Source organism: Chiloscyllium plagiosum, chromosome 22 (genome assembly GCF_004010195.1).
Source record: "Chiloscyllium plagiosum isolate BGI_BamShark_2017 chromosome 22, ASM401019v2, whole genome shotgun sequence".
Taxonomy (NCBI): domain Eukaryota; kingdom Metazoa; phylum Chordata; class Chondrichthyes; order Orectolobiformes; family Hemiscylliidae; genus Chiloscyllium; species Chiloscyllium plagiosum.
Window position 1 is genome coordinate 58,603,265 of NC_057731.1, and position 11,397 is coordinate 58,614,661.

Sequence of the window (11,397 nt, forward strand, 5' to 3'; positions counted from 1 at the left end):
TTGCGGTAAGACTGTTTGTTCTAACCTTTGCATTACCGCTTTTGCTATGAGCCCAGACATGAGTGAGCCCATGGGTGTGCCGTTGATTTGTTCATATATTTGGTTGCTGAATGTGAAGTGTGTTGTGAGGCACAGGTCCAGTAGTTTGAGTATGCAGTCTTTGTTGATAGGTTCCCCGTCTTGTTGTCTGTTCTGTATGTCCAGCAGGTTGGCTATTGTTTCTCTGGCTAGGGTTTTGTCGATAGAGTGACCAGGATTTAATTACATTTGAAACAGTTCAGAGAACATTCGCGTTGCTCATTCTTTGATGAAGGGTTCATCTTATGAAGAAAGGTCAAACTATTTAGGCCTATACCATCAGAATTTTGAGAAATGAAAGATGGTTTTATTGAAACATATGGGGTTTGGGGGGGGGGGGGGGGGGAGCGGGGAGAGATTGAAGGGTGGAAACAGGTATTTCCTCTTGCAGAGATCTTAAAAATGGGGTGTTAAAAATAAAAGGCTTCCCCTTTGAGAAAGAGATGAGAAGCGTTTTCTCTCGGTAACATGTTACTTTGTGAAATTGTGGAAACAATGTCCCGTTGAATTGATTCAAAGCAGAATTAGATTATTGATGGACAAGGGAGTAAAAGGTAATGGTGGATGGACAGGAAGGTGGAGTTGATCATCTGTGATGTTACTGTGGAATGACAGCAGTCTCAATGTGCTGATAGCCCTACTGTTGCTCCTAACTCCTATGTTCCTAATCCAGTAATTTGGAACCGGAGTGGATACAGTTGAGGAACTATGCCCTAAAAGAATTAGGAGCAAATTTTAGGGGCTCCATAGCATCCTGCTGTTTCTTATCTTCTCATGGTTTCCTCAAGAAGATTGTTTTAGAAGAAACTTTTCATTTTGTCAGTGTCCGAAGAGCAAAGCTGAGCTGCACTGCCATGGAAGTGTGGTGTTCTATGGTCAAGAATACCTCTTTCTGGAAGCTGCCTTCAGCTGCCTTACTTTTTATCGAGGGTCAGAGTAACGCTGTCTCGGTTCTGAGGAGAGCTAATGATGATTGTTTCAGAATAAATGAGCCTGACAGAAGGTACAGTGTTGTTTTTAAAAGGCTTGATTTATTTAATTCATTCATATGGGAAAGTGGATAAGGTTCCCTTTCTCATCCTTTCTTCACCTGGGGAACTGTTACTCAAATATTCTCCCTCACACGTGCAGCTGTCCTGCAATCTTCAGGCAATGTCAAGGTGATATTCGAGCCCAATATAGGACATTGCACCAGGGCCAGTGTGAAGCTGGAGAATTGCCGCAGAGTCAGCACAGAAAAGACCCTGTGGCCCACCACATCAGAAACAACCATCTTAATTATTCAATTCTCATCCCATTTTCCCAGGGTGCACCTCAAGTAAAAGAAAGATCAAATCACTTTCGAAGCAGCTCAGAGAAGGTTCACACCACTCACTGGTGAAGGGCACCTTTGGAAAATGGGGTTGTTCCTGGGTATTCTGACCCACAACACCCACCAACCAACATCACCAACACCCATCACTTCATCGTTATCTCATTGCTCCGTTTGGGAGTTTGCTGTGTTCAAATTGGCTGTTGTGTTTCCTGCGTCAGACCGCGATTTAAAACATTTATGGTACAGCACTTTGTTTTATTGTGAGGCTGTAAAGCACACATCATAATTTCTCTCTTTCTAAAACTGGTTCTCATCTCTGTCTGTTACTGAAGCTGACCCTGGAGAAGTACAAAGGGTTAAAGGGATGACAGCGATAAATGACTGATTCACTCTTCAGATTGAATTTGGATTTATGGAAGGGAAGAAATCCATTCATCAACCAGAAAGCCTTCAGATAGATCTAGGTGACTGTTATATTCATTTGAAAAGAAATAAATTTAGTTCAATTCATTCTCTTGGGTAGGATGCAATGCTCCAGTTAGTCAAATCATTCAAACTCTGAGCAGCACCTGGTATCAAAGCACTGAATTACAAGGATATATGCTTTTTAAGATACAATTTTGGATCTTCCTTTTACTGACTGGATTTATTGACAATGTTTGATCCTTTACCTATAATTGTGTTTTTTTTAAAGCAGACACTCCCAGACAAGGCAAGCTACTGAAAATCACACAACTGCAAGGGCAGCATGATGGCTCAATGGTTAGCACTGCTGCCTCACAGCACTAGGGACCTGGGTTTGATTCCACCCTTAGGAAATATCTGTCTGGGGTTTGCACATTCTCCCTGTGTCTGTGTGGGCTCTCTCTGGGTGCTCCAGTTTCCTCCCACAATCCAAAGATGTGCACATTAGGATGGATTGGCCATGCTAAATTGCCTATAGTTTCCAGGGATGTGCAGGCTAGGTGGATTAGCCATGGGAGATGCAGGGTTACGGGGTAGGTCTGGGTGGGATGCAGTTCAGAGGGTTGGTGTGGACTTGATGGGGCTGAATGGCCTGTTCTACGCTGTAAGAATTTTATGCACAATCCACCAAATGGGATGAACACAGACCAATTAACCACCTGGGGAGCATTAAAGATGTCACCTCTTATTAATTGACACCATGTTGAAACATTTGCAATGTTTCTAGATAAGACATCAAAATGTGATTACTTGTTTTGAAGCAATGACTGCCAGAAGCATGAACCAATAAAATTCCTCTTAAAAACACAAATACAACAGTTCCAGCAATCAGGAGGAGTGATGGAGATGATGCTCTTCTGAAGACTGGCTGTGTGTGTCTCTCTCTCTTTGTAAGTGGTCTGCTTGGTACTGTTAAAGTGAGAGAAGAACAACTGCAGACTTAAAACTTCTAAAATGTGGTAATCTGGGCCATAAACTACTGCCAGGGAAACAACCAAACTGAATGGACACAAAGTTGAACTCACTGCATGAATTCCAATTGAGGAACAGCTGCATGTATATTCCTTTGTTTGAATCCCCGTGGACCAGAAAATCAGTTTAAATCTAACCTTTCACTGTCCCAGTTGTGTGTGTGTGTATGGGCCTAGATGAATATATGTGACCATGTGAATCATGCCCCATTAATTAGTCTCAGTTCCACAAATATAGTTTCAATAAAACTTATCTTTTTTCTCTGTTTAACCTAAAGAAACCTGTCTGAGTACAGGGTCCTATCTATGAACATCCAACGTAGCTAATATCCGTGTTTACTAACACGATCCCATACAGGGGAGTAATTTTAATGACCATCTGCTGCACTTGGTGAATGGCTCCTTTACATCATCCTGCATTATGTTCTGGCTTGTGTACAAATCGACTTGCGAATGGACTTTAGAACAGATTCCGTTTGCAACCTGGGACTGCCTGTAAATACTTTACAGCTCGGCGAACAGAACCACAACAACGAGCACCCGAGCTACAAATCTTCGCACAAACTTTGAACTTTACAGTCTTAACGGGACACCTACAGAATTGGCAAATCACATCCTCTTGAATTTAAAAGCAAATTTTTGTTCATGTCAAAGGACAAGTGGGAGGATTTATAGGATCATAATCTCCTCAATGCCTGGCCATTACAGTGGAAACCAATATTAAAATTATTATAATTTTTAACTCCATCAAGTAGATTCGAGAAGATGAGCCATTCCAGACACTTTGGAAGTGATTGACACATCTCCAAGCCCTCAGTGTAAAGATTTTCACTACCTTCTGTTCAAAAGCGCTTGTATTCAGTCTTGCATCCATAGCGACTTGTCTTGACCCCAAAGCACTCTACATCCAGTTCCTGCCCCTTCAAAGGTTTTGAACAATTCCCTCACATCATCTTGTGTTGTTCTGACAAAAAGACACAGCCCATATCTCCCTTTGTGTTTGTATTTCTTCATTCCAAGCACAATTACTGCAAAGCTGAAACTTCCTGTAAAGTGGAATCAAAGCTACAGAACTCAAACTGGATTGTACTAAGGTTTCACATGGGCTCATTACTACCTCAGTGCAAACAGAAACTCTAATTCTGTCCTAGCAAACACAGCTGAACTCCCGAAACAAGGTTTTATCATCTACACAACACACTAAGACATCTCTAACTCATCTGACAGCTGGCCTTTCTAATGTTATTTCTGCTGGTGTGGAAGAAACATGCAAGGAGACTTAACCATGACATTAGAGCTACGTCACTTCAGGGTGGTGTCAAGAAACACTCTTAGCACAAAGTGGAAGTCGGGAATGTTCCCCTGAGGAACAGTGTTGAAGTAAGGTCAATTAATATCTTCAAAACTGAGACTAGGAAACAACGGAACAGAAGTGGGCCATTCAGCCCATCGAGTCCGCTCTGCCAAGCAATGAGATCATGACTGATCTGTTGATCCTCAACTACACTTTCCTGCATTTTTCTCACAACCCTTGATCCCCTTACTGATTAAAAATGTCTCTATCTCAGCCTTGATTATATTCAACAACCCAGCCTTGATGGCCCTCTGTGGTAAAGAATTCCACAGATTCACTCCCCTGTGAGAGAAGGAATTCCTCCTCATCTCTGTCTTAAATGTGCAACCCCTTATCCTGAATTGATGCCCTCTGGTCCCAGACTCTCCCACAAGGGGGAACTGACCTTTCCGAATCTCCCCTCTCAAGCTCCCTAAGATTTACGTATTTTTAATTGCTCCAAGTGTCAATTTTCAATTTCCAAAGATGGAGTTAAGATGTAGATCAGCCATGATCTGACTGATTGGTGGAACAGCCTTGAGGAACTGGATTACTTACTTCTATTCCTGTGCTCCTATTGGATGGCACCAGAAGTGATCCAGTCACAAATAGAAGTCTAAGAATAGAGAATAGAATTTGCTGAGGACTGCCTAGTTGAAATTCTAGCTTACATCTTGGTGTTGCACAATGTGTTGCATTCACTGAAGTGAATGGTTCTCCACATCCATGGATATCACAGTCACAGAGATTGGACAGACTTGGTATGTTTTCACTTGAGCACCAAAAGATGCCGTACTGTTCTTTGTAAACACCACCTGATACATCACAGTCAAACTGCAGCTACAAAACACTCGGCGATCTGATAGAATTATACCAAATTATGGCAGGCGCAGATAGACTGGATAGTCAGCGTCTTTTTTCCAGGGTAGAAATGTCAGTTACAGGGTGCTAAGGGTTAAGGTAAAAGGGGGTAAGTTTAAAGGAGATGTGGGGGACAGTTTTTAACACAGGGGGTGGTAAGTGCCTGGAAGTGCTGCCAGAGGAGGAGGTGGAAGCAGATACAATAGCAACGTTTCAGAGCCAGATGCAGGAATAGGCAGGGAATAGAGGGATATGGACTGCATAGAGGCAAAAGGTTTTTAGTTTAGAAAGGCATCAGGTGCAGGCACGATGGGCTGCAAGGTCTGTTCCTGTGCTGTCCTGTTCTTTGTATACACCACCTGATAGCTTATGTCACAGTCAAAGAGCAGCTCCCAAACACATGGCAATGTCCAGTTTGTTTTTATTGGCTCATGGAATGAGAGTCTCACTGGCTGGGCCAGCATTTATTGCTCATTAGTAGGTGGTGGTGAGCTACTTCCTTGAATCGCTGTAGCCCACATGATGCCTTATTTTCTAGTAGTTGATATAATTAAAGTTGGGCTATTCATTGGGACTCTACAAAGAACAGGATTTAGTTGTTAACCTTGGGAGACATTAACCAGACAAGGGAAGGATGGCAAATTTCCTGCCCCAAAAAATCATTCATGATCCAGACAGGTATTTATATCAGTCCAGTTGCTACATGATGATTGGAGTAACCTTGTATTCCAGATTCATTAATTACATTCCCCTACTGCCTTGGTAGGGGGAGAGGGGATTTGAACTTGTGTGTCTCTTTGAGAATGAGTTCAGGTTTTTGAATGGCTAATCCAGTAACATTGTCACTATGATATACCCCCTGCATTGTGCTGACTGAGTCCTGTTACTGTCCCTTGGAGACATGACTGGGACATTGCAAAGGAATAGTTTCTGTGGAGGCAGGACTCTCTCCTGAAGAGCAAGCTTCCTCACCCCCGGGGAATCAGCAGAAGGAGCTGCTCCACTAAGCCTCAGCATTCTTCGGGAGGGTGAAAATTCACTTGGGCTTCCCATTCTTACCATCTGTAGTGACCCTTGTTCAAAGGCATGGGCTTGGCTGAGCATTGAGTTTTGATATCATCCTCATACAATCCCGGGATAAGTGCAATCTTTGCTTGGTCTCACAAATGAAGGATATTCCATTTGGTAAGATTTCCATTCCATAGCTGCTTTGCCCAAAGGCAGCTTCTGGACTCACTGTAACTGAAGTTTCCTCTTGGCAGCTTCAGTCCAGGCTGAGTTGTCATTGCTTTCCATTCTCAGGGGCATGGTGAGGCCTACTTTGGCTGGAAGGGGAATTGAACCCCCACTGCTGATGTTGTTTTTAATTACAGATAACCAGCATCCTTGAGTGAGGCACCTCAGAGCATCCAAACCTGTGCTTGAGTTAGGCTGAAGAGGGCTCAGGAGAGATTTACCAGGATGTTGCCGGGTATGGTAGGTTTGAATTGTAAAGTCAGGCTGGATAGGCTGGGACTTTTCTTTTACTGGAGCTTAGGAGGTTGAGGTTGATCATCAAACTTCTTGGAGTTCATAAAATAATGAGGGGTATACAGAGTTAAAGGTAGTTGTCTTTTCTCTCAGATTGGGGATTTCAAGACTAGGGGACACATTCTTAAGATGAGAGGAGCAAACGTTTTACTCTGACGGTGGTTCATGTGTGGAATGAACTTCCTGAGAAAGTGGTGAATGAGGATACACCTACAATATTTAAAAGACTTTTGGATGGATACAAGAATAGGAAAGGTTAGGAGGGATATGGGCCAGGAGCAGGTAGGTGGGACTAGTTTAGTTTGGGATTATGGTCAGCCTGGAGTGAGGATCTGTTTCCATGCTGTATCACTCTATAACAATGTGTCTGTAGAACAGTACAACACAGAAACAGGTCCTTCAGCTCACCATAATTTTCTGGGCATTAATGTCAATGGAAGGAGAGTCTCAGGCTGCTGCCTGTGGAGGTGTTTCCTCTCCAGATGACTCTCCCATTGTCGGCAATAACGTGTTTCAGTAGCTTCAAGTAGTCCCATATGAATTACCTTTTGATCCTGAGACAAATCATAATTTTCTGTTTGAATATGCAAGCTAATATTTCCTTCAAACACACTGTAGGAATTGTAAAAAATAACAAATATGAGAGTGAGGAATATGACTGTAGCTTTGTACATTTCTTCTAAATGGAGCCCTATGGCAGCAGTTGCTTCACGTCACATATATACGTAAGAAACAGATGGAGATGTGAATGTAATGGCACCAGCTGCTGGGGTGAATTGAGTGAAGGTTTTGTGTACAGCACGTGTCCTGATGCTAACAGCCCCAGGAGGCGTCAGTGGGAATTACAGGTTTGTGGGTTTGTGTTGTAAGAAGGTGAAGGTTTGCTCAGTGATCTGATGAAAGAATTCTGGCAGCAGCTTGCCACCACATGTCTGTTCTGAAAAGCCCACTGAAATATTTAATCATCCCACAATCAGTCATCTGGATTTAAGGAACCAACCAGTTACAGATTTCTGAAATAGGCCTTTGTCATCTGGGAGAAAGTGAGGACTGCAGATGCTGGAGATCAGAGCTGAACATTTTCAGCTTTGTCATCTGGGATATGTTTTATAACGCAAACCATAGCTCACAGAGTTGATGATTAAATGAGTCAATGATTGTTTTCATTGCTTTATCTTCACATAAAGGTCTGTTCATAGAGACAGTGGATGACCTAGGCAGGCCTTTTTTGGCTGCTGATCTGATAGATCATTATGGAGGGATGTGGAAGGAAAGTGGTAAACTCAGAATAGGCTTAGACCGTAGGGCTACTCACTTATTAGAATGAAACATAGAGATGATTGGTGGTGGTTTAATTCAAGGATCACCACACCTCAGGCAAGGGGAGAGGTTGAGAAGGAGAATCCTTCCTGGGAATCTCAACCAATGCAGGAACTGAACCCATGCTCTTGGCATCATAAACCAGCCATCTTGCCAACTGAGCTAACCAATGCAGTGAGAGTAGAGATGACACAGTAAGCAGATATTGGTGCCATGTTGAGCTCTGCTTACCAGGTGGTTGAGGTTGTTGGTTGGCACCCACCTCTGACTTTTCAATACTTTAAAATAAACAAGTCCTGAAATATACAGAATTCATACTGATGGTCCACAATAGGGACTGCAATAAGGGTCAGAACTTGAGAGGAAACTTGTAAATCTCTAATGAAAATCCTGGTTTGGGGATAATGGTGGATCCCAACCCCTGTGGTGCCCATTGATTTCTTGTGTGTGTCACATGCTCCCTATCCAACGACCCCTGAACATGGGTGGAACCACAGAAGAGAGGCAAGCAGCCAATCACATTAAACCCTGGCACAGCCCACTGTTTGGACCTGTTACAGTCTTCCTTTCTGCTATTTTAAATAAACTAACCACCCAAATCAATCTAACTGAGGCTTGACAGTCCCTCTGGACATTATAGCAGAAAATCCAAATTTCAAATGTAACTGATCAAATTAAAATTAAAATATCATTTCTGGATGTAATGACAGACCCCAGCCCCTGCAGTGCCCACAGTCCTGGAAGGCTGTAGTATTCCAGTGAACACCTGTTGCTCCCTTTTCACAGATCTCCAAGTGCGGCTGTAATCATGGATCAGAGAAATGCAGTCAGGAGCAGAATCCCCCTCAATGGAATGATTACAATCCTCTTTCTTGTGTTGAGTCTTGGAGGCTGTCCAATGGTAGAGGACAAATCATTCAAGTGTCTTAGCAAGAACAGGTGCTTATCTTATAGAACAATGTATAGATTATTACACGATAATAATAGATCCATTTAATATATACTAGTTAGGCAGAATTGAAATTTCATGGGCCAGCTTTGTCACAACTGCCTCCATCAGGACCTTGCACAAGACTAACTCTTTCTCCACCCAGAGCCTTTGCGACATCATCAGATTAACCCTTTCAGAAGCATTCCCTGATTGACACACTTCCTCTTAAATTCTAACCACATGAGACTTTACACGAATGACTCAGTCAGACCAACTCTCCCACCTTCTCTCTTTCACCCTTTAAACTTTGTCTCTTTGTTCTTTCTCTTTAGCAGTTTCCTTTGGAAAGCTAAACCAAACTCTCAGCCTGTACATTCCAGTTCCTAACCATACCGCATTTCTCCTCATTGCTGTTGTTGGTTCTCCTGTCAATCAATATCCTCGATCCTCCTACCGAAAGGAACATGTTCTCCCTGTCTACATTGTGCATGGTTTGGAATATCTCTGTTAAATCACTTCTCAATTTTTTTTGGTCTAAGGGGAACATACTCAGTTTCTCCAATCTATCAATGTCACTGACATCTCTTCTGTCTGGAACTATTGTCTACAATCGTTTCTGCACCATCCCTAAAGCCATCACTCTCTTCCTATAGTGCAGAGCCTAGAATTGGACAGAATACTCCAGTTAAGGCGAAATCAGTGTTTTATAAAAGTTTATTGTTCCTTACCTGATCTTGTATTCTTTGGCTGCTTCTTTAAAAAGATTTAATTCCATTTCTTTTCTTATTTTAACCACTTTTCCACCCTTCATTGCTACCTTCAATGATTTGTACCTATATCCCCATCTCTCTTTAGTTTTGGGATTATGTTCAGCATGCTCAGCTTGGACTGAAGGGTCTGTTTTCATGCTGTATAACTCTGTGACTCTACAAGTCTATGATCAGATTTTACTAAAATGTCACAATTTCCCATTTGGGATGTTGGTTCTGTCTGGGAACGGGTGCGTTTCTCAAATACTTGTCCTGTGTTTTTGTAAAAGGAAGCTTTATACATCATAATTCATATAGTATCTATCACAGAATGTTACTACAAAGGTTTTAAGGATTTCACAGAATGGGAATGCTGTGGACCATTTTGCAGTTCCCTTTCACTCCTGGTTTCTGAATTTAGATCCAGTTCAGGCATCTCCCCTGTGAGGTGAACCTTGAGATTACAGAAATTATTTAAGGTAAAGGTTGGGACAAATAGTCCAGTTCAAATTGGGTGTAGCCTCAAGACACAAAAATGATTTAAACTGGGATAATATTCTGCACCTTCTCGGTAGCTGTTACACTATATTCTGCATTCTGTTTTATTACCCTGATGTACATATGTAAGGTGTGGTTTGTCTGGATAGTACCAATACAACACTTTTCCCTGTATCTCGGTACATGTGACAATAATAAATCAAATCAAATCAAAGCCAATTCAGCAGCTAAGGTGGAGAATTGCAAGCAGGAAGCGGTTCTGCTCACAGTGTGAAACATGTTGTTGGAGGTGGGAGATAGCTAAATGTTGGGAGCTGGAGATTTTGTCTTATCAGCTTATTCAGAGATGTTATTATGCATCTCTGCAGCAGGTAGGGCTTTAAACCCAGGTCACCTGGTTCAGAGGTATGGGCACCACCATATACCATACATACTCTATTCAGGTTCTGTCTCTCTTGCCTGGGAATATTGTTTGCTTCCCACTGAATGACCAAAGCAGAAACAAGTCCCACTCAAAAATACTGACATTCTTCACTTTATGAATACAGATTCATCAAAGGACATTTACCAACAAGGAGAAGTGAAAGAATCAATTTGAGACCCACAGGAATGTAGCCCTCTCCTGCTGAAGTTTGTTTCCCAGACCGATCCTGCAGGCAGTGTTTTTTGATTAACATTGCTGATGACAGGATGATGTTATCGCTGCAGTATCTGAGAGTGGCTAATCTACTTTCTCTATCTCAGATGCTTGTAAATTAGTCCATTAATTTTCGAGAAACATTATCTAACTGTCCAGCAGGCAGAAAACATGAAAATTTCAGTAATGTTGGTGGATTCCCCCTAGGCTGTTGTCTGGAATGTGTCCAAATGTGCAGCAGAGGGCAGTTAATGTAATGAAAAGTGAAAGCTTTGAGATGTGCTGTGCAGTGAACTACACCACTGTGTACTCTGAGTGTCTTCATTTACATGCAGCCCATATAAAGTGTCTACTCAGATTTTCCCCTTGATACAAGCAATAATAATTTGTTAGCAGGAACTATGTCCTTTTTATAGAGCCTGATTCCAAACAATTTGGAAATTTATGGCTTATTATCATTGTGAGGACTTACCACAGCATATGCACAGAGAACATTAGGATAAGGTTACTATTTTTGCAAACCTGGCACTTTTTAAGGTGAGACTCATTCAATTGAAAAACATTCATTTATTTAGCAAGAGCCATGGCTTTAGGGTGTCTCAAAATGTTTTACAGTCAATTATGGAATGTTGAGGTGTAATTGCTGTTGTAATCTAGAAACCACAGTCACGTATTTACACACAGCAAGTGGATGGTGTCGTGCTGTGAA